Here is a 24227-nt window from a genome sequence, read left to right as displayed (position 1 = left end):
TTGAACGGGTCATTTTGGTCATTTACGTATTGACACCTCGAGGACTAAATGCAGTAAATACCAGCAAAACCAAAGCCATGAAAAAAACGCAACGTTTGCTCTACAGGCCACAACTCATATGACTAAAGTACCCATGAAACTATACCAATGAATAATATAAACGGATGCTGCCTTTAAGGACGATACAACTTATTCCGCCACACGTGAGGCAAAATCTTATCACATTAGGAGATCTCTGTTTGTAGAGTCGGGTGAAACTTACGATCGGATAACTTGATATTCAAGTAAGTAACCGGATCGTTCTCGGTGTCACTTTTCCTTTGCGGAGGCTGAAAGTCAGAATTCATCTCCGGGAAGAGAGGAACTTTATTATGCGTACCCTTTAGGATTTCATCGCACTGATTTACTAAACTAGGAGTGTGCCTTTAATGACTTGATACACTTTTTTTATCACTATTCATCAGCAAGTTACCTAATGATATAACATTTAAGTTGCATGCGGATTCAATTACCAGCATGTACATAAAAGTATGTATCAAAACGCCAAAAGAAATTTTTTATCTATTTAAAATGTTTAGGAAAAAGTGTTATGAAAACAGGTAAAAACAAAAGCTGTTTATTTGAATAACTAAGCACAAGACCATACACATACTGGTAAACACTCCTGAGACCAGTCAGATACATACAGTTACAAAAAATTGTTTTTATTAAACACACACATATATATATGCAAATACATATACATGTATGTATGTGTATATATGTATATATGTATGTATATATATATATATATATATATATATATATATATATATATATATATATATATATATATAGAGAGAGAGAGAGAGAGAGAGAGAGAGAGAGAGAGAGAGAGAGAGAGAGAGAGAGAGAGAGAGAGAGATTTTACATCTGAAGGCAGTAGGCGTAAATTTTTTTTCATATATACAGTATATAAAAATAAAATTCAGCACAATCATACTCAATTAAAGTCAGGTGTACAGACAGGATAAATGTAATTTATATTTCTTTTGGGTACTGACACCTATGCAACAACAAAGGAAGCAGATGTCGGAAGCGATCACCGACATGTCGTTGCCTCACTAAAGCGGAAATTAAAAGCACCCAAGAGAGTTCACACGTATCTAGGCTTCATACAATAACGCTTCTTGAAGATCGACATTAAGAGCATTTTTCAAATGAATGTCGAAATAGATGTGCAGTTCCAGAAACTACGCCTGCGTAGGAGCCGACAACCACGAAGACTAGTTTAAAATCAAGAATGTACATCGTCTGATAAGTTAAGTATATCTTAGTTTAACCAGACCACTGAGCTGATTAACAGCTCTCCTAGGGTTGGCCCAAAGGATGAGATTTATTTTACGTGGCTAAGAACCAACTGGTCACTTAGCAACAGGACTTACAACTTATTGTGGAGTCCGAACCAAATTATGACGAGAAATGAATTTCTATCACCAGAAATAAATTCCTCTAATTCTTCCTTGGCCGGTCGGAGAGTCGAAAACTGGGCCAACAGCGTGCTAGCCGAGAGCTCTACCCACGCCTCCAATGAAGAACTAAATCGTCTGATGAAAAGAAGTGATGAGATATGGGGCAATACAGAAACCTCAGATACCGGATGAGTCCTGGTATACAATAAAGAATAAGCAAAAGCCGAATGTTTACGCAGACAAATTTCAGGTAGGAGATGAAGAATGCATATTAAAACGTAATAATTAATAAAGTTTAGTGAAGTTAAACGGTGACCACGAAGAGATAAGTGAGAATATTTGGACAAACAAACTGATGATGTTAATGAACCCATATATCTGCAGAGGTATTACAGCAGCCTACATAATTATTTAGGAAATACCCATGGATGCAAGTAAAAAGTGGAAAATGCCTGTCAGAAGGAAGGACGAGTAAATAATGACATCAGAAGAAGATGAAGAAGGACGACGAGACTAAACGGAATACTTTTGTGAGGTCATGAATACCATATACGATGGGAAGGATTTGGATGATATACCAGAAGCTGGCGAAGAGTGAATGTTCGTATGATCGAATTTATAGCGTTTGATGTGGAGTCAACAATAAAGAAATTTAAATGGAAGCTCCAGCTTAAGATGGAATCACTGCCAAGATGATTTTGGCTGAAAATGAAATGACACCTCGTATATTAACGAGAGTGTTTCACAGAATATGGAACGAGGAAACAATGCCGGATGATTTGGATTGGAAGTCATAGCTAAGATGCCAGAGAATCTTGATTGAATGTGGCAATTATAGTGGAATTCATATACTTCGGTTGTAATAAAAACATTCAGTATGCTCATTGTCAGTAAAGAGTATAAAAAAATGAGAAAAAGCTTAGAGCTGAACATGCTGATTTTAGGAAAAGTAGGAGTTACACAGATCAAATGCTTGTGTTAAGACATATCGCAGTGCAGTATATGGAATTTGAACATCTCCTTCTGGTGGCTTTTATTGATTATGAGAAAGCATTAATTTTTTTAAACACCATCTACAGCTCACTATCATGAAAGGTCTTGCGTCACTATGACATTCCTATTAAATATGTAGAGCTAAGTGGAATTATTCATGAACGCAGTGGATGGGGTTTGTCAAGTTAATTTGCAGTTAATAACAGAATGCCACAAGGGAATGTTTCACCTTTTCTGTTTGCCATTCTCACAGATTTTATAATAATAAAAGTAGTCGGAGATAGATGAGAAGGGTTAGACAAGCGTAACAATGGAAATTTTACTGACATTATGCAGATAAAGCTGTTTTAATCAGCGAAGCAACGCAAGATTTACAAAACTTGTTTAATAAAATGAATCAAATATCGAAGGAGATAGGAATCAAAATAAATATAAAAAAAAAAATTCATGAGGATAGACTATGCACACGATATGTGAAATAACATTAGGTGGAGAAAGGATCAATCAGGCTGAAACTTTTAAATATTTGGGAACAATGGTATCCTGTACAGATCGGGTTGGAGTTTAGTCAGAGGCTAACAAAGGGAAATCAAACAATGGGCTGGCTGAATACGATCTGGAAATTGAACAGATTGAAACTTGCACGAGAAAGTATGATTATAAATATGTCCAGTACGTTCTGTATTGGTATACGGGCATGAATCACGGTCCGACAATGAAACCATATCTAAATGCACGTGTACGACATGAGAGGCGAAATTTCACAAAGGCCGTTGAGTCACGCGGCGTTGGAGGCGATTATGTTGTGCCCTAGTTTTTCTAACTCCTAAAATATCTCTTTCTTTTTATTTACCATATTGCTTGACACGACCAAAACCGGTTCTATCACAACTACAAATAAAATGGTATGTCTTTCTTGAAAGGCAATTTATTTTATCTGTTCTGCTTAACGGTTAATGCTGTATTTTCTAATTCTTCATTGTTACAATTTATTTTTTCAAACTAATAAAAATCCTCCTTCCTATTTAGTGCATTATTTTGAAGTTTTATCTCTACAAAAAAATGACTAATTTATTTTTGCAGCCTTTCCTGTACGATACGGGCCTACTGATTAAAACGTCTTTCGCATTGCAGCTTTTCAAAACAACTTGATGCCTAATCCTCCCAGAAAAAAAGACGGGATTTCGAACGCAATTCAAACAATGGCATGACTCAAGCCGCGTCAACTCTGCAATACGATAGGCAGGCGAGATTCGAACTCAAGTCAAAACATATCATACGACTCAAGCCGTGCCTTATCTGCCATCATGATGGACTTTCCTACAGTGTTGAGTTTCTTTCTCAGTGGTTCCTTGCGGTGTCAGTTACACAAAACTTCCGCTTCACCTTTCTTCCATTTAGTTAGGTCCTTTCGTGGTACAAGGTTTTTTTTTTTGTTATAGTAAAAAATCTGAAGCATAGATCAAATAATATTGTTGAATGAAATATATACAGGCATACACATTAGAGCATTCATGTACATAGTTTTTGTCAATATAAAATCTACGGGTAATGAACTCTACGTTTAGCTATTACCATACCTTACAGAAAGCTTACAGTAAGTGTAGAGCAAAATAATGTACATGAAGTATTTAACATAAGTACGATGCAGTTGCCCAATTAATTTACTGTCGTAATTTTATATAGTTTTGATTGACAGGTACACTAGTTATCTTAACAAATGACTGCAAGGTAACTTACAATCTATCACATACACTCGGCCATTATGTTTATAATGCAAGTAGAACGAATATTTCGGAACCGTACAATAGAGGAGAAAGTCTCTCACTACGACTGTGCAACATCAAGGGAATCCAAAATGATTAGTGGTGTGGTAACTCTGTGAAAAGAGTATTCCGCACTAACCTAACAAGTTTAGCCTAATGTGATTGAGGTAGGCACTCCCCGTTGAAATATAACCCGTCAGAAATGATCCTGTAGGAAATATTAAGCCGGTAGTTTAAATCATCAGTTTAACTGTTATAGGAATAGTAAACACAGACGACACTGAACAACTTCTCCCCATATGACCTAAAAACAAGGCTTTTTCTGGCATCTTTATGGGAGAAAAATGGCATAATCTTTGCAAAATTACGAGGTCTAACGAACACCAACCAGTTTTCCATAAGATAATATGAGTCAGGTGCTGAGAAATGACAAGAACCATCCAGCAAGACGAACAATGAAACCTGGATAGAATCGACGGTGCGAAATCGGCTAGTAAGCCAGTAAGTTGGCTTTCTTTCTCTAGTGAGGTTCATGCCCAACTAACTAAACAACTGGTTACCACATTCCACATCTCGTTTAAGACTAATATCTGCTACATTTAGAACATAAAGAGAAAATAACAGCTACAGCAGGAGTTGCATCATCTGTTTATTGAGCTATATTATTTATGAATTCAACGATCACATCACTTGTCAAGACTATAAACAATATTGTCCAAGAGCAGCCGCCTTTAGTAAATCAAGCACGATAGTTTCAGAATAAAACAGTACCTCTCTGCTATAAGCTATTATTTACACATACATACACACTACACACACACACACACACACACACACACACACATATATATATATATATATATATATATATATATATATATATATATATATATATATAAATATATATATACACACACACACACATATATATATATACATATACATAAAATATATATTACATATAAAGTGTGTGTTTGTGTGTGAATTCAAGAACTTTCAGAGTTACTGCTTAATGTTTAATAAGGTCAGGGATGACAGAACAATCTATCTTATCAACTCCATTATAAGTAAGAGTGCTTCTTTTTGAATGTTCTTATTTCAGTATACATTTGTTTCCGTTTTTTTCTTTTTTTTTGTCAGTTTCCCTATTACATCAGTTTGTTTCTTTCCATGATTATGAATCAAAGTTCAAAGTTCATCACTTCTCATTTCCCACTACTCTTCACAGGTCATTACTTGACTAAATTTCTTGGACAGCATCTAGAGTAAATATGCTCTCTTTCACATCGCATCCCTCCTCTCTCTCTCTCTCTCTCTCTCTCTCTCTCTCTCTCTCTCTTTGAACATTGCTCTCACTTGCTTTCTCTTTCGCTTACATGGTGCTCACCCTGTCTACGCCCCTATTTTGTCGAGTGCTCTTCTTCTTTTTTAGTAGTTCTCTCTTTCTCTTGTCCATAGTCCCCCTCTCTCTCTCTCTCTCTCTCTCTCTCTCTCTCTCTCTCTCTCTCTCTCTCTCTCTCTCTCTCTCTCTTAGGCAGAGCGTGCGGGTGTCCTTCGGGTAGCATCTCATCTAAACAAACAACCGATCCCAAAAGCCCCACAACGCCTTTTAAGAACATTTTTCTTCTCCTTCTTCTCATTTTTCTTCTTCTTCCTCCTCCTATTTTTGTTTTCTTCCCACCTTTCTTCACTCTCTCTTAACCTCTCAACCCCACCCGAACTTCATAACAACTTCAAAGAAACAACCAAACAACTCTGAGTCAATCTTGAGAGTTATTTTTCTCTCGTCTTCCTTTTCTCGTCTCTTGTTCTTATCGCAGATTTATACAATTATTATTTTAATTTTTTTTTCTTTTTATAAAATTTATGTGTTAGGCTGCCATTACATAACACCCCTGCAGTGTTCTCAGCTTACAATTATTTGACATTTTTCATTTTCCTTCCACAGAGCTTCATTATTCCCACGACGCCCTCTCTCTCTCTCTCTCTCTCTCTCTCTCTCTCTCTCTCTCTCTCTCTCTCTCTCTCTCTCTCTCTCTCTCTCCTGCTTCCACGATCCAGTCGCCCATCTAAAGGGTCAATACACCGAGGAGACCACTAAAAGGAAAAGCAAATGTCACTCTTAAAGAACAACGACAAACGTCGTCTGCTGACTCAATTACTGTTAGCTCCGTCACCATGGCAACATCTCCTTAGGTTCTATGATTCTAGAAGAGAAATATAACCTCGCTATTGACATATCCGTCGGCCGTGACTTTATAATAATGGGCTTAGTGCATTATAACTTCAGATCTGAAAGATTATGTTACGCCCCAAAAGAGTAAACCACAGAACTTTACAGACAGCATAACTATATGAACGCCCTAACGAAGATATGTAATGTTTGTTCCCATAAGCAATTTCACTTCTAACTTGCGATTATATTCATGTCAGTGAATTTGCAAATAACTATCAGACTTATGATGCCCAGATTAGAGGATGAGGTATTGTGGCGAGGAAAGAACAGTGGATTTCATAATAACATGTGTTAATGTACATACATACATACACACACACACACACACACACACACACACACACACACACATATATATATATATATATATATATATATATATATATATATATATATATATATATATATATATATATATATATATATATATATATATATATATATATATATATATATACATACACACACACACACCGTGTGCTGTTTAAATATACCAAGTAATAATCGGACAGCTACCAAATATACGTACGATAAACACCCCACCATAAGTTCATAACATTTACATTACAGCAGCGCTTAGTAACAAAATTAGCCATAAATATGTGCAGACAAGCCTCAGCAAAACGAGTTCCATTTCTGTACATGCACTTAGTGACGCCTTCGACTTGAACGCGCGCGCACGCGCTCCGCTTGCAACGCCAAGCTGAATACTATAGCAGCTTTCCTAGGGGCGATGACGCCACTTGCGTCCTTCGGTCGCATCAAAGGGCAACGAAGCATCACCACATCACGTTAAACAAATATTTTCCTGATTTCTGGTCAGCATCAGTTGCTCCGCCAGATCCGCCATGAGAGGGGTAATGCAATCCGAGGATTTTGATCTCGCTTTTCATCCGCTCGCGGTGAATTGATCTGTTAATGTTGCTGAACCTTTCATCTTTTATAATTAGATGCGTTATTTCACTTTCTTTTGTTTGTGTCTCGTTTTACGCAATCATTCCTCGGCATGTTTGAGATACACGCGCAAGTTGTAACGTTGTGCACTTTTTTCAACATTTAAAACACTTTGGCTAGTCATACTTTTGTATGCAGTCTTGTCACATTCGATTAATTCTGCTCATGCGAGTATACGTAAAAAATATTCAAGTACTATACATATACATATAAGGGTATATATAATTATATATATATATATATATATATATATATATATATATATATATATATATATATATATATATATATATATATACACACACACACAAAAAAATATATGTGTGAGTGTGTGTTCATACGCACGAGCATATACACCTTCCCCCCACGCATACACAACTAAGGGTGCTTGCGTGTGTCTCTAATCGTATGTAATATTTCAATACATCAGAAAATTCATGCATGTGTGCTACAGCTAAACCGTATGCTTTTATTCCAATGAACTTACCGGGTAAATAAATAAAAAATAATTTACTTATCCATAAGATCCCAGTACCCACTAATCCCACGACCCCACTTAAACCAAGACGTGAAAACTTGAACAGGTGGTAGCCCTCGTAGTGCCATAAAACGGTAACTTTTAGGAGCAGATTTTAAAAAGTTTTAATTTCCCTCAGCGCCTTATCCATATGAAGCTTGATAAAAAAAAAATAAAAATAAAGGCTCCATGCGGCAAAGGAATGGTCAGTTTACAATATTCTCTTCGTCGTAGCATTAGCAATGCTAATGGGCCTTTTAACTTTTAATCCCGATGGAGAAATTTTCTATACCAGGTATCAATTATACGAGAGAGAGAGAGAGAGAGAGAGAGAGAGAGAGAGAGAGAGAGAGAGAGAGAGAGAGAGAGACTGTCCAGCATCAATTAGAAGTATTCTGCTGAAGTAGAAAGCTGAGAAATACAGCGAATATTTATGGTGTGGTTTTCTAATCCTGGATTCTACAAAGATTTTTCTTTTATTGCACACGAAGACGAGGTTCTTTAACTTCTTCCATTCTTCTTTTAAACAAAATTATAATTCATAAAGTTAAAAAATTACAGATTGGTTTCAGATTTTTTTTTTATTGAAAGGTAAGATGAATTTTATAAAATTTAGTCAAATTTCAAACAAGCGACAGACTCGTCCTAGTTAAAACAGTATTACTAGCTACGGGTTGTACTTGAGTACATCGTTACTATTCCTGTTCATTTTCGGATGCTGTACTACAGAGACCGTGTGGACCGTCAGACGGGACCCTTTACTTATTTTCATTTTTAAGGTAGGCTACCTATGGTTTTCGTGAATAACTAGCTCTTGCATGTCATATCTATTTTGAAACAGTCACAAAGTTTTCACATCATTTCTTTTAATTCTAGGAATACTCAGACAGTTTCATTTCAAGCTCTTCCGGAGTCTGATGACATTAAGGATTTAATTTGATGGAGCTGAAAATTCACCTTGACCTTACCCTGGGCATTAATTAACATAACTTCAGCAAACTAATACAGAGTATTTTTCAGCTGTACGAAGAAAATCCGGAAATGAAGTTTAATGAAAGAAGAGGTATATCTAAGAGAAATACCTACTGATATGAATCGCTCACCAGTTCAATTAATATTTCTCCTTTTCAAACTTCAATGGTCATCTGATCATTAGGTTTATTTGCTAATCATCGCTCGTCAATGATAAATAACATATCTTTCTTACAGGGAAGAATTCGTCTTGAGAATGTTAGTTTTATATACATGAATTATAATCACAATTCACAGCTCTTCGAGTGGGCAATTCATAAACATACTCTTTAGCAATTTTCTTTATATAACCAACACACATATACGCACACACACACACTTATGTGTATGATTATGTATATATGTATACATACAGTATATATATATGTATGTATAATATATATATATATATATATATATATATATATATATATATATATATATATATATATATATATATATATATATAATTTATACATAACAGTCTTGAACCGGACTCTCGGTTCATCTACACATCATCTTAAACAGAACTCTCCATGTCCTCTTAAATGTGACTTTTAAGCAACTAAAACAAATGGTATCACTTCATAAGAGGACAAGGCAAACTTGCTTTCTCAAACAGAGAGAGAGAGAGAGAGAGAGAGAGAGAGAGAGAGAGAGAGAGAGAGAGAGAGAGAGAGAGAGAGAGAGAGAGATCTGTAAACCAGCTACAATTCACTGGTGAACATTATAAAATGTCATTTGCACAAGGAATCAATGCTGCAAATGAAAATGCATAAACAATAATTCATATAATAAGAGGAAAAAGAAAATAGTTAAAATAAATGCATCGTTAAAATCGCTATTGTCATTATAAACATTGACTCCTCACAGAAGGTAAAATCATGACATCTAATATTATTTCAATCTCAGTCATTTTTGATTCACAATGTCTTGTAATTCTCAAATGAAATATAAATTAGTTTTATCTCTGCAGATTTTCATGAGATAAATAGACACGAGCAAGGAAATATGGCCTTTTCGCAATTACATAAGAAAACAAGTAACAAATGCGCCGAAGTTTCTTCGGCGCAATCTACTTTTCTGTACAGCGCATAATCAAGGCCACCGAAAATAGATCTATCTTTTCGTGGTCTCGGTATAATGATGTATGAGCCGCGGCCCATGAAACTTTGGCCATGGGCGGTGGTGGTGTGTCCTATATAGTTGCCAGACGCACGATTATGGCTAACTTTAACATTAAATAAAATAAAAACTACTGAGGCTAGAAGGCTGCAATTTGGTATGATTGATGACAGGAGGGTGGATGGTCAACACACCAATTTGTAGCCCTCTAGCCTCCGGCACAATATTTTTCTTTTATTGAAAACTAAAAGTGATTAATTAACCATATGATCCCTTCCAGGAAAACCATGTAAGCTGAGAGATTTTACAACATATACCTTTCTGATGAAATTATAAATAATCTGCATGAAGAGTAATTTTCTGACACGTATCCAAGAGAGGAAAATGTTAAACAGTGTAATTTTACAAGATTAAATCATGATGTAAATAAGCAACAACGTACAAAGAGATGTAAATGACAGTAAAATCTTATTGCAGTAACCTAGCTTTTCAAAACATCTTATCAGGGGAAAATTCTGACAAGCGTAAAAGAACTTCAGGTAAACGAATCTCAAGGAATCTGCTCATGAAGGGAGTAAGTCTCTCTAATTTAAGGACGCACGATGAGCTAAGATGAAGGTTTTCCTGCGTCTTTATGTTGAAGTACGAGCGGTAAAGGATTTATAATTATTTTTAGATAATAACAGGATTGTGACTTTACAAACAACAATCCTGGAATTATGTGCACTACCACTAAACAGAAACTATTATGAGGGGACAGAACAGATAGTGTATGGTGTAGATAATTTTCGTTTATATATGTGTTATATATATATATATATATATATATATATATATATATATATATATATATATATATATATATATATATATATATATATATATATATATGAATCCCAAATGATTATATATATAGGAAATGATTAAATGATTATATATATATATATATATATATATATATATATATATATATATATATATATATATATATATATATATATATATAATATATATATATATATAAATATAATATATATATATATATATATATATATATATATATATATATATATATATATATATATATATATATATATCCCCATATATATATATATCCACAGGAAATGATTAAATGATTATATATATATGCATCCCCGTGGGTGCCACAGGGAATGATATATATATATATATATATATATATATATATATATATATATATATATATATATATATATATATATATATATATAACAAAACTTCCCCCCCCTAATATAATTTCCTTAGAAACGAAAGCGAAATATCAGGTGAGCAATTTCCAGAGTAATGCTTTACGAAAAGAGCCAGATCCTGATCTTCTGCAATGAAGAAACGTTTCAAGCTTTGAGGAATGAACAGGAATCTCGGTGGTGAGTCTACCTGATAACACTTGACCACAGTACTAACAAACACACACACACACATACACACACACACACACGCACACACACACAACCCACAATTACTACCAAGTCGGTTTCATGTCTACAATCTATGCTTAAGGATTCACGATCTAAAATCCTTGGCCATATCTGTGTACTAATGCATGTTAAGAGTAAAGGAAAGCCTGAGAGATATTTTGACAATTCAGTGCCTTTTGGTATTAATAAGCATATTGGAAATATATCAGACTGTAATGATCTCATAAAACACTTTGTTCTGGGACCCCACAAAGTATGCAGGCAATGAGTTGCTGTGAGCTGAGCTATTTTTCCCATTTATTCTACATAAATTTTGAACCTATAAAGCTAGTAAACACTTTCCTGGAGAAATGTATTCAAGGTCGGTTAGCTCATGGTGCATCTCACAAACAAAGATTTATTAAAAGTCATCATTAGCCCTCAAAATGCAAGATACATTGAAGGTAACAACAGCAACCTGAAGGTAAGATACTCTGAAGTCATGATTAGCTCTCAATATGCAAGGTCCTCTAAAGTCACAGCTACTTTAAAAAAAAAAAACAAGGCACTATGAAGTCATCATTAGCTCGCAAATTGAAAGATACTCTAGAGTCATTATTAGCTCTCACAATACAAGATTCTCTATAATCATTACCAGCTCTTTTAATGCAAGAAGAAAAACACCAGCAATGATGACGGTAAAAAGTATCCTGGTTCCCACTTGAGGCAGTCTGCGATCAGAACAAACAGGGGGTGTTTCTTAGCGAATGTGAAATTAAAAGGATCGGTTAAGTGAGATGTTTGCCTTCGTTGTTACCTCTAAAACATACAAGAACACAGTGGTTATACGACAAATTAATGTTTACACCACAACAGACGTTTTGCTCAGCCTAGTAAGGAGGAAACTTGCATGAAACTCATGCTAAGCCCGTTATGGAAAGCTGCTACACACAGAATTACCGACTATTATGGGTACCTGTTACTTACAATTAAAAGAAAATTATTGAAAAATACATCCCGTGTAATATCCTTAAAATATTCCTTTTTATGTAATGCGGCATTGCAAAGCTTCTCACCATATCTAAGAATGGAGTTCCAGCGGCTTCTCAACTTCACTAAACCTAATCTTCTTCAACACCGTTGAATAATATTAACCTGTTAATGATATTCGCCCTCCCACCCCCTCTCTCTCTCTCTCTCTCTCTCTCTCTCTCTCTCTCTCTCTCTCTCTCTCTCTCTCTTTTATTTTATATTGTCTTTCTATCATTTGTTCCAGCCAAATCTCACAGCTGTAGGCCCTGAAGATAATTCCACTTCATTTACAAAGGATATTTAACAAGATGATAGCATCGTAATTCCGCAATTCAGTAGTTATTACTGTTTTCAACAGATTTGGAAGCTGATAACTTGACTAATACTGCTTTTAATCTCTGCACACGCTGTATTCTTCTACTTACAATAGTTAAAATGGCATATTGCATGAAATAGCGAGCTAAACTTTCAAATTGTCTGAAAGGAAAAGAACGAGTTGTACATCTGTAAACAAGTATGCATACAAAACTATGTCAATGCACATATTTTTTTTCCAAACACAATATACGTTATTGTATATGAACGCATACCAACAACCTAAATAATCGTACAAGTGCACCCCAACTGTATCTGAACTACTATTTGGGAGATATGGATATCAGTGTTTAAATTTTTAAATCATACTGAGGATGAACTCTTCGTGCCACAGACATGCATTTGCTTTGACGAAATTCCTCTAAATTCAAACGAAGAAAATGCTTCCATTTATTTTCTCTTATGAGCAGGTTGCTCGCCAAATGAAAACCCGCGTCTACGACTGCTCTGTGCAATTTCTTCCGCAAATGAGATTTCCCAAAAGCGGCTAAATTACAGTTTGCATGCCACGTTACACTCTTCTTGGATTCTAGCAGAAATCTCTCTCTCTCTCTCTCTCTCTCTCTCTCTCTCTCTCTCTCTCTCTCTCTCTCTCTCTCTCTCTCTCTCTCATCACAATATTCTAAACAGAGACTAGCAAAATCCCATTCAACTCAAACAACTTCGGAAATGTTATTCTGAATCTGCTCAACTTCTTAATACTTCTCGAATGGAATTTTTGTCTGTTCTTATGTGATATATATATATATATATATATATATATATATATATATATATATATATATATATATATATATATATATATATATAATTTGAGCCCTTATTTTCCAGTTCACTATGCATAAGGAAATCCACATTTCAGTATCTTATCATCATTTTTGTTTCATGTAACAAGACGTAACAGTAAGCGAGTCTTATCTTACAAGACACTTTCAAACTATCTTTGAATAACTTTCTACGTTTAGGAAACCTGACACCCAACAAAAGGTATCGTTCTCAGGGCCCAACTATTTTTTTTTTTAACTCAAGAATGGGTTCAAGACTATAACATGAGTTTCCTACACTTATTTTCTTTGTTCTTTCAAAAAAAAAAAAACTTTTATGTCCAGGACTAATCATGCAAAAATTTCCACTCCAACATTAGCGACACAGCAGATGGCTGGTTCCATGCTTCATAAAAATAATGCCCAAACTCGCCATTAGGAAAAATAACACTGGTGTGATGCCTACCATACTTCACTGGTTTTGTAACAACTTACAAGTTTTCGCCATTTCTATTCATAATTCAGCAGAATGAATTGCTGAAAAGGCAATAATATTCTTTTAAATTTATCAGCAACTGAATCTCAAATGCAACAACTTTCACTATAATAAGTAACGTTTCTATTATCATACAGCTGAAAAAATGCGCGACTCCGAGAAAAAGAAAAGAAGTAAAAGCGGCAAATCAACCAGGAATTTCATTCACGCAAAGAGGGTGTGGGGCTTGCTAACTCATCCCTAAAACTTACTGAGACTCTGGAAGGTTGTTTTCTTATAGTCCCACCCCTTCGAAAAGGAAAAAGGTATATGGTGACGAAAAATGTATATTCATTATATATATATATATATATATATATATATATATATATATATATATATATATATATGTATATATATATATATATATATATATATATATATATATATATATATATATATATACATACAAATATCTATCTATATATATATATATATATATATTATATACTGTATACACATACATATCTATCTATATGTGTGTTATATATATATTATATATATATATATATATACATACACAGAACAAATGGAAAGAACAAATGGAAAGTTATGAAGTTTTCTGCTATAGCCTATTTCCAAGCACATTATTTTAAGTTTCTATTAAGCTATTTTTAATTTTACATTTCTTGTATTTTCAGACTGAGTGACAGAGTTAGATACAGCCATGGCTAACGACTTGGAAGAAATCAGATGGATTGAATGAATCCGGGCTATAACCTAGAGAGAGGCCAGGGATGCTGGGGCATCCTTCATTTCACGTTCCTAGATAGCTAAATACATTAAAAGAGATGAATCCTTTGTTAAAAGAAACTGGAACAAAAATCCAAATGACTGTCATTGCGAAAAAAGTGAGAATCTTGGAAGGCCTGAAGTCCTTTCTCAGGAGTCAAAAGAAATCATAGCTGAGGCACTGGGTAGACCAAGAAAGTCTTTATGTAAATTGGCGCTTGAACTAGAAACAAAAAGGGGAAAGAAGAGAAGTTACAGTGCTGTATATCATGAGTTGAAAAACTCTGCTATCAAGCCATTTCATGTTATCAGCAAGCCCAACATCACTCAGCAAGAGAGAGAAGACTGTGCATGGTTTTGTGGTTCATTTCTTAAAGATTGGGATGAAGCTGACTTTCTCCATGTTGCTGCATCAGATGAATTCTTCATTTACACAGTCAGGAAGCCAAATCATAAAAATGACATCATTTGGGCTGCAAAGTTGGATGATGTCAGCGATGATGTGCACTATCGTCAAGTTGTGAAATTTCCTGAATGTTTGGGAATTTTTCTGTTTCACAGCCAACGGTTAATGTGGATCATCAAAGAAAAAGGACAGTCATGGAATGGCGAATACTTCAGAGAAACTGTGCTTACTGGTGGAGTATTTCCTTTCCTCAAAGATCCTGAAAATGTGTTATCTGTTGAAGAAGTCACATTTTTGCATGATAAGGCACCATGTTTCAAGGCTCTTCAGACACAGGAGCTGCTTCGAAATAGTAGTATCGATTTCTTCTTGTCAAGTGAATTTCCAGGTAGCTCCCCTGACCTTAATGTGTGTGAAAACATCGGTAGTATCTTAAAGGATCATGTTGAAGCATGCACAGTGAACTATGATGGTATACCAAGCCTCGACGACCTGCGAAGAGAGGTGACCGAAGTGCTTAGGAAAATGGAGCCTGAGTCTCAGCTTTTTTTGCGATTTGCTAAAATCATACCCCTCAAGAATGCAGGCTGTGCTACAGGCAGATGGAGGCCACACACAATATTAAATACTCAGAGAGAACTTTAAATAAATACCTGTTCTGAATTGCTTTTGTTTCTGTCCATATCAATTTTAGTTTATGCTGTAGAGGGGGGCTCTAATTTCTATACACACACACACACACACACACACACACACACACACACACACATATATATATATATATATATATATATATATATATATATATATATATATATATATATATATATATATATATATATATATATATATATATATATATATATATATATATATATATATATATATATATATATATGTATATATATATATATATATATATATATATATGTATATATATATATATATATATATATATATATATATATATATGTATATATATATATATATATATATGTATATATATATATATATATATATATATATATATATATATATATATATATATATATATATATATATATATATATATATATATATATATATATATATATATATATATATATATAAATATATATATATATCCATATATATATATATTAAATAATATATTTTCATATATATATATATATATATATATATTTATTGATATATAACACAATCAGTACGCTACAAACGTCCTTTAATATCCAATTATGGACTCTAGGAACTAAGGACATACAGTGGACGCATTTTACCCATAATAAGTCCACCGTAGTCCGGAGTTCCTCGTCCAACGTTGGTTCAGAGCCCACGGACGGCGTGGACTTATTATCAACTAAAAAATGCGTTCAACTGTATATGAAAAATATATTATTTCGAGGTAGAGCGAATTGGATACTAAAGGACGTTTGTAGCTTACTGACTGTATATGAATCACGGTGATGATAAAAGTCATATATATATATATATATATATATATATATATATATATATATATATATATATATATATATATATAATATATATATATATATAAAATATATATATATATATATATATATATATATATATATATATATATATATATATATATATATATATATATATATATATATATATTAACCACCGCCAATTCCCTCCCTCTCCGTCTACAGACCGCATGCTGAAATACCTCGAGTTCGAGACAATTTCCCTAAAAAAAAAAAAAAAAAAAAAAAAAAAAAAAAAACTGTCCTTCGTAATTTAACAAATGGCCGCAAACTTATCAACGACTGCTTATTCCTCAAACTGAGCGACTATTTCTGCGGAAACGCCGCCGGCGTCTCCAACTTTGTGTCCAAAAGCACACACAAATTTTGTTTTCCCTGCATCCGCCGCCGCCGCTCTCTTCCCACACACACAATCATGAACGATGCGGAAGCAGTTTCAATTGTTTGGTTTGGTCACGAGCGAGCGATTCGCTTTCGGCTGAACTCGAAATTGGTTTCCCTAAATAAAAACTGGCCGTTGGTATTCGCACGTGCGTGAATCAGGTGATAAACCACCCTAATTCGCAGGTAAGTGTACATAGCAAGGGACATTTATTTGAATATGTAAAAGGTTCATATATGTCACAGAAAATCACAGTGCGAGAGTACAAAACATGACAAAACAAAAGGCAGCAAAGTAGGTAATGGTAATTACAGGGATACAGACTAACCTGCCCGTGCCCACCTTAACCTAGGGCGTTGCGTCCTACCTGGTCAGGAGGCGGAGGAGGAGGAGGACATAACAATTTAACCTCCTATAAAATACCGCAGCTTCGATGCCCTGGAACTAAGGGATTGTGGTCGACTGTCTTTTAAGATATCTGAACAATGCCTTATTGAATGTCTTTTTACACATCGTTTGAAATTTACTGTTTCCACTATATAAAGGAGAAATATTTGCTCTAAAAGGTAGCATTTTTCTCAGGAAAAGCCCAGGTTACCCAAAGTGGTCCTCTACAATTGAGATTTACCTAGGAATAGGCAGCCATTATCAGAAACAAGTGAGAGTGAATAGTTACACCGCTAAAAATTATATGAAAATCTTCTAAATACGTCGGTCTGTCTGTCTGTCTGTCTGTGTTTCTTGAAGTACCTTTCTTTAGACTTCCTCAGACAAACTATAAATAAGCTTTCCCCACAAAAATATCTGGTCCTTCGCTCTCATGGAAATGTGTCGTTAAATAATCCAGGTGTTTTCCTCTTTCCCTCTTGTGCTTGAAATGTTATTCTTTATACCCCAACATACAAGCAATAAATTAAGCTTCTCTTACCTAAGCAGATGTTCGTATTTCTGCCCTGTGTGTGTGTGTGTGTGTGTGTGTGTGTGTGTGTGTGTGTGTGTGTGTGTGTGTGTGTGTGTGTATCTTTGGCTGAATTTTCCAAAACACTCTCACTCTCATGTGAAAATCTGGAAAATATATCTAGATTTCTTAATTTTTCTATACACTCTCGTTTACAAACATGGTATAAACTTTCAGCTATTCACAGAATACTACTCTCACTCTGGCCATTATCCATTTCTCTCCAGTTCCCTGTTGGTAACGATCCGAAAATAACCACATTCGCAAACACGATCGAAATCAATAACCCATCATTATATCCAGTATCAGGGAGGTCTGGCCTGGACCCCTGGTGGACGTATTTCAAACTAACAAGTGTAACGAATGGTACTAATACACGATTGTTGACGCTCTACACCTACAAGCTGTTCCTACAGGGTAAAGAAATGTGCGGCTTTTTCCCAAAGGGAAAAGAAGTAGAGGGCTTGTGCTTCGTGTAGTTTATACAGATACAACCAACCCGTGGCCAACTTGAGAGCGAGATTAACGAATCTCCTAAGGAGGCATAACCAACAAAGAAGCGATAAAAGCCCAGTACCGAGGGAGCCAATTAAACGCATGACTAATCGACCTTACGTAAAGATTCAACCTCGATTGGCTAGCTAGTAGTTTGGGGAATACGACATATGGAAGGGGGGGAGGTCTGAACTAAACTATTACTTGGATACAGTTCTTTGAAAACTTGAAAGGGTTCAACTCGAAAAAGGATTAACAGAGAAAATGAAGATAAATATTAACAACTGGGCGAAGACAAGAGTTATTAAAATTGGAAGACAGCAAGAGAAAGAGCAAATACACTATAAGAAGGATATATGAAAAGACTCTCCAAAGAACGAACTTCGTAGCTGTCGTTGATAAAGACCAATTCCTATTAAGACCAAAGAGACCGAGAGAGAGAATGGCGGTGGATTTAGTGCCAAAGACTTCAAAAGCGTCGGGGTTGAAAGGATTTAATGACTCGGACCCAGTCTACAATAATCATAATTAGCAGCGAAGATCCCGGGCCTGCAAGAGGATCAAAGGCTGTTAATTAAGGTGAGAGCAAACTGTTCGAAAAATGTTTATTTTCAACCGTAAACTACGGAACGAAGAAAAAAACAAAAAACGCGGGGCAGATGCGCGAATATTATTTTCATCGTGCAAGTGGCAACAATAAGCAAGACATGGAAGCTTTGCTACTTTTATGTTACTTAGGCGAAATTTATGGTGTCGGGGACAAAATAATTGACATTCTAGGCGTTTGTTAATCGTGTTTAATCATCGAGGTGTTTCTTTTATTCTAAATTAGCACAGTTAACCGACACTGACTAAAACCATTTACGGGACTTCAGATACTTCATAACCCTGATTACTCACAATCAGACCGAGTACATGGGATACAACACTGAGTTCGTTACTCTTATTAATCTATTACCTTCATGAAAATAAGATTTATTTTCTCCTTGATGAAAACAGATTTATTTATCACCTTTATGGATACAGATCACATTGGTAAGAAAATGTTCCATATTCTATATCAAATGAACACGCAGTGTTTCCTCCATTTTAAATATATACTGTTAAGTAGACTTAATACGACTGACAAGGCAGGATTGACGCAAAACGAAAAACAAGCATTCCTTTGCCAGCTTGACTAAGAGAAGTAACTACTTTTCTTCTTTAGTAAAAAAATATAAAAAATAAAATAAGGATAAAAATAAATAAATAAAACAAGGGAGCAATTAAAGGTCTATCTCTCACTCTGAAAAGAAAAATTATTTCCACCGCTGCTTGACATAAGAAAAGAAAACCCTTCACAAGAAATAAATAAATAAATAACGCATTGTCGGCACAAATTAAAAAAAGTTTGCAGAGAAAATTAATAAATAAATATAAAAAGGAAAATTAAAGGTTGAACAGAAGAAATTAAGGAATTTCTTCCTTCACTAAATTAGAAGTTATTTCACAATCAAGATATAAATTAGAATCAAATAAGGAAAATTCAATGTCCACCTTTTGTGTTGAAGGAAGAAAAAATTACACTTCCCGCTTGCCTAAGGAGTCAAGTGACAAGAAATAAAAAAAGAAAAAAAATCGCAGTCTATCCACTGGGCAGAATTCCTCTGGTTGAAACTGGGTTGGGTTGAAGGAGTTGACGCGCTTAAAATGACGACATACAATGACAACGGACAGGTTGATATTAAGGAACTCGACGCCTGACGGCATCCGAGACATACTCGGCCTTCTCTTGCAAAGACCTTTTATTCTTCTCTTTGGCTCTTTCGTCACTTTCCCACCCACCTGAATTAGTCTGGTTAAATCTTATTTCAGTCAGTTTTCGTTACTGTTATTTCATATGCAAACTGAGGAGGTCTTTTTAAATTCAATTTGATTAATTGCTGGTTTCTCTCTCTCTCTCTCTCTCTCTCTCTCTCTCTCTCTCTCTCTCTCTCTCTCTCTCTCTCTCTACTCAGTTTTCGTTTCTATTTTACACATCAACTGACGAGGTATTATGATATTCAATTTGACTGATCACCGGCTCTTCTCTCTCTCTCTCTCTCTCTCTCTCTCTCTCTCTCTCTCTCTCTCTCTCTCCCACCCCACACGCTATTCACTGTGGCACACCCAGAACCTTCTCTCCACCTCACTCCACTCCTCTCCTCTCCTTTCATCTACTCCGTTGTGCCCAAATACACTTCGCCCACCTCTACACTTGTCCACTTCATCCAGTGTAACCTTGATCGGGATAGGCTTGCCATTGTTGACGCCGTTACTTGGCTAGCTTCAAGCATCTCCTTCCTCACATTATTATGACAAAATATCCTTTTTAAAAACAAACCGGTCAAATTTAATTAATACTACTGTTAATGGAAGAAATAATTTTTTTTTTTTTTAGGTAAAGTTAGTATGATCTGTAAATTACAAACTGGAAGCATGGGAGGTTCTATAAAAGCATTCAGTTTTTTCATTATTTGTCTTACGTTTACATGTCGTAAATGCTTCATTATAATTATACATGTTAAAGTTAGAACAGAGACATCACATGAAAGTACACAATATTCACTACAGTCATCTGAACAACTATACGCACGCACACACACAGACACACACACTCTCTCTCTCTCTCATATGCTCCTGAAGGAAATAAAGCATGTCTGCTTTTATTTATTTTCTTTAGTATTTAGAATGCTGCCGGTCTTAATAAACCTCAAACTTAAACCAAGAAATAGCTCACAAAAGGATTTGTTTAATTTTCTTTTCAGCAAAGATGGCATTCAGGGTACGGTACAGCACAACCTGTAGCCATGAATCCTCTATAAAAGCAATTTTCCCTTTCAACAAAAGTTAATATTTTCGATAAATCAAAATCCGTGACCGTAAAACGTAAAACTGAAATCCTGCGCTCTCTCTCTCTCTCTCTCTCTCTCTCTCTTTCTGGTCTCACAGCGCAAGCGGTAGTGTGTTCAGCTCACACCTGAATAACCAGAAGTCGATCCCCAAATCAGGCGAGGAAGGAATATATTAATGTTCCTTAATAATTCATAATGCCTGTAACAGGCCAAAGGTCGGAGAGAGAGAGAGAGAGAGAGAGAGAGAGAGAGAGAGAGAGAGAGAGAGAGAGAAGAAGGGGGGGGAGTGCTCCGTCAAACAGTACAACAGCGTTTACCTGAGAAAACAGGAGTGCTCCAACGAGGTAATACTCGCTTAATCGAAGATGAACCATTCATGCGATTCTCAGGGAGTAAGTGTATTCTCTCTCTCTCTCTCTCTCTCTCTCTCTCTCTCTCTCTCTCTCTCTCTCTCTCTCTCTCTCTCCTTCATCACTTCCCAAAACTGGTACGCAGAAAAATGTGGACAAAAATAGTCTGAGTCTCATCGGCACCTGTATCTCACTCCTTATTTCTCTCCTCTCATCCCATTCATCAGCCAGCCTATCTTGTTTCACAGCCCTGAGGTACTTCTGGCTCCACACGTGCGGTTCAACTCCGTCTACCGGTTCCTAATGTTGTGTAGAACTACGTCTTCCGACATTCCATCAAATTCCGTCTCATGGTTCGTAACACTTGGTCTAGACCGTCTATTTCAGAACAGATGATGGCACAAGGTCATGACCCATGAACATCCATAAATACTTCAACTTATTTTACGTGAAATTTCAAGATGTTCATCATTCTAGAATATCGATTGCAAAATATCAACAACTATACAGGGCACCGGTACTAAAGTATAGCCTACGATAAATTTTTCACCTAGCTGCAAAGAAGAAAACAAACACGCAATCAAGCCAGCGTGAAAAGTACGAAACGATGTCTTTTCATTCTTGTGTCAATAAAGACAGACAAAAAACACTCAACCATCATCTGATTCGCATGAATACCACGAGATGACCCCTTTTTAATCTTGTTGTCCAAAAAGGCAGACTGATGTACCCCCACATTTGCATGAAAATGCAATCATTGCGCTATACCAAAGTCCCTCACATGAAAGGCATTCAAACAGACAGACACACACACAGTAGAAGACGTCACAGACCCGTGCTTGTTGGGGGGTCGTCTGTACTGCATGTTCATGAATGAACGCCCTTTGAGTAACCTGAGGCAAATACGCATCCGCAAGGGATATGCCTCGATGTTCCATTATTAAACCTTCATGCAAGACACCAGCAGACGTCACTTACCTGAAATTCAATACCACAGTTCATTGTTGCCAGCTACTCTGTCCGTCTTTAAAAATCGAATTGAAAATGTAATCATGTGGTTTTTGTTGTCTTTTTCGGACTGGGATCCCTAGCAATAATAGTGGAATGGACAACAGAAGGCCCTTTTTCTAGCCTAGAACCGAGGAAAGACACGTAAAGATTAACCTAGAAAGAAGTGGGGCTATTTTGACATAATCCTCGTGAAGCCGCTTTTAATATTCTGCCTCATTTTTTCTTGTTGCAAACTTTGCAACCTGGAAAACTAATTTCACGTAAATACAACCGTTTTTTAAGGTAACAACCTTGTTATTAAAAAATGAATATGAAAACTCAACAAGTTATTTCAAAACATCTTGTTTCATAAAAGCGTTCCTGAAACATCTTCAGTACAGGCCCTTGTGAAAATACCACACTTACTCGTTCTCAGAAAACGTCCCACATTAAAAGCAATTACACACACAAATATATATAGGCCTATATGTGTATGTATGTGTGTGTGTGTGTGTGTGTGTATGACGTTTATAGAAACTGAAACTTTACTCTTTCATCAAACCTACAAAATCCTTAGATATACTGGGATGGGGAATGATAAATAGCCTACTAAGATAATAATATGATATTTTACTTAATCCTATATATAGTCTCTCTCTCTCTCTCTCTCTCTCTCTCTCTCTCTCTCTGTGAAACACTTCATCCGAACTCGCAAAGGCGTTAGAGAAGCGAGCGAGATGAATGAGACACGTGTAATCCGAGGACGAGCTTTTCTGAATAGAAATAACACGAATGACGAATAACCTCACACGCCGTCGTATGAAAGAGAAAATATATTTTGCTTCCTCAAGGTTCTCTCTCTCTCTCTCTCTCTCTCTCTCTCTCTCTCTCTCTCTCTCTCTCTGAAGAAAAAATCCTTACTCTCAACAAAGTGCTTGGCAGGGAACTTAGGATACTTTGTGAAGCAAAAATGAATTAATCAACTAATTAATTATAGAAGGTTCAAGTCTGATAAAGTCTTTTCTAAGAGGTAGAAGGCTGCGAATTACGTCATATTTTTCTAAGGGAAGAAAGGGTTACGTCGCAAGATTACAGGAAGGAGAATAAAATGGTGGAGAAAAATACAGAATGTGGATGAAGGTTTAAAACTTGAGAGTAAGTTACAGGCTCTACTTTCGTTCCATGAACTTATTTCAAAGACTTGAGTTAATGGTTACAAGGAGATTTCTTTAGGATGTCCATCCCAAAACCACTGGCATTCGGTTTGCTACACGAAAAAGTTTCTTTTAAAGATAGAGACCTTTTAATCACTGTCTAAAATAGAAAAACGAAAGC

The 24227-nt window shown here is 35.5% G+C and overlaps 1 protein-coding gene across 8 annotated transcripts in view; it reads right to left on the bottom strand.

Annotated features, from left to right (window-relative positions):
• The window catches only part of LOC136839462 (thrombospondin type-1 domain-containing protein 4-like), a 795787-nt gene that overhangs the window by 672033 nt on the left and 99527 nt on the right, over window positions 1-24227 (bottom strand). The window lies entirely within an intron of this gene.

This window comes from Macrobrachium rosenbergii, chromosome 6 (genome assembly GCF_040412425.1).
Source record: "Macrobrachium rosenbergii isolate ZJJX-2024 chromosome 6, ASM4041242v1, whole genome shotgun sequence".
Taxonomy (NCBI): Eukaryota; Metazoa; Arthropoda; class Malacostraca; order Decapoda; family Palaemonidae; genus Macrobrachium; species Macrobrachium rosenbergii.
This window is presented reverse-complemented; position numbering and strand designations above follow the sequence as displayed.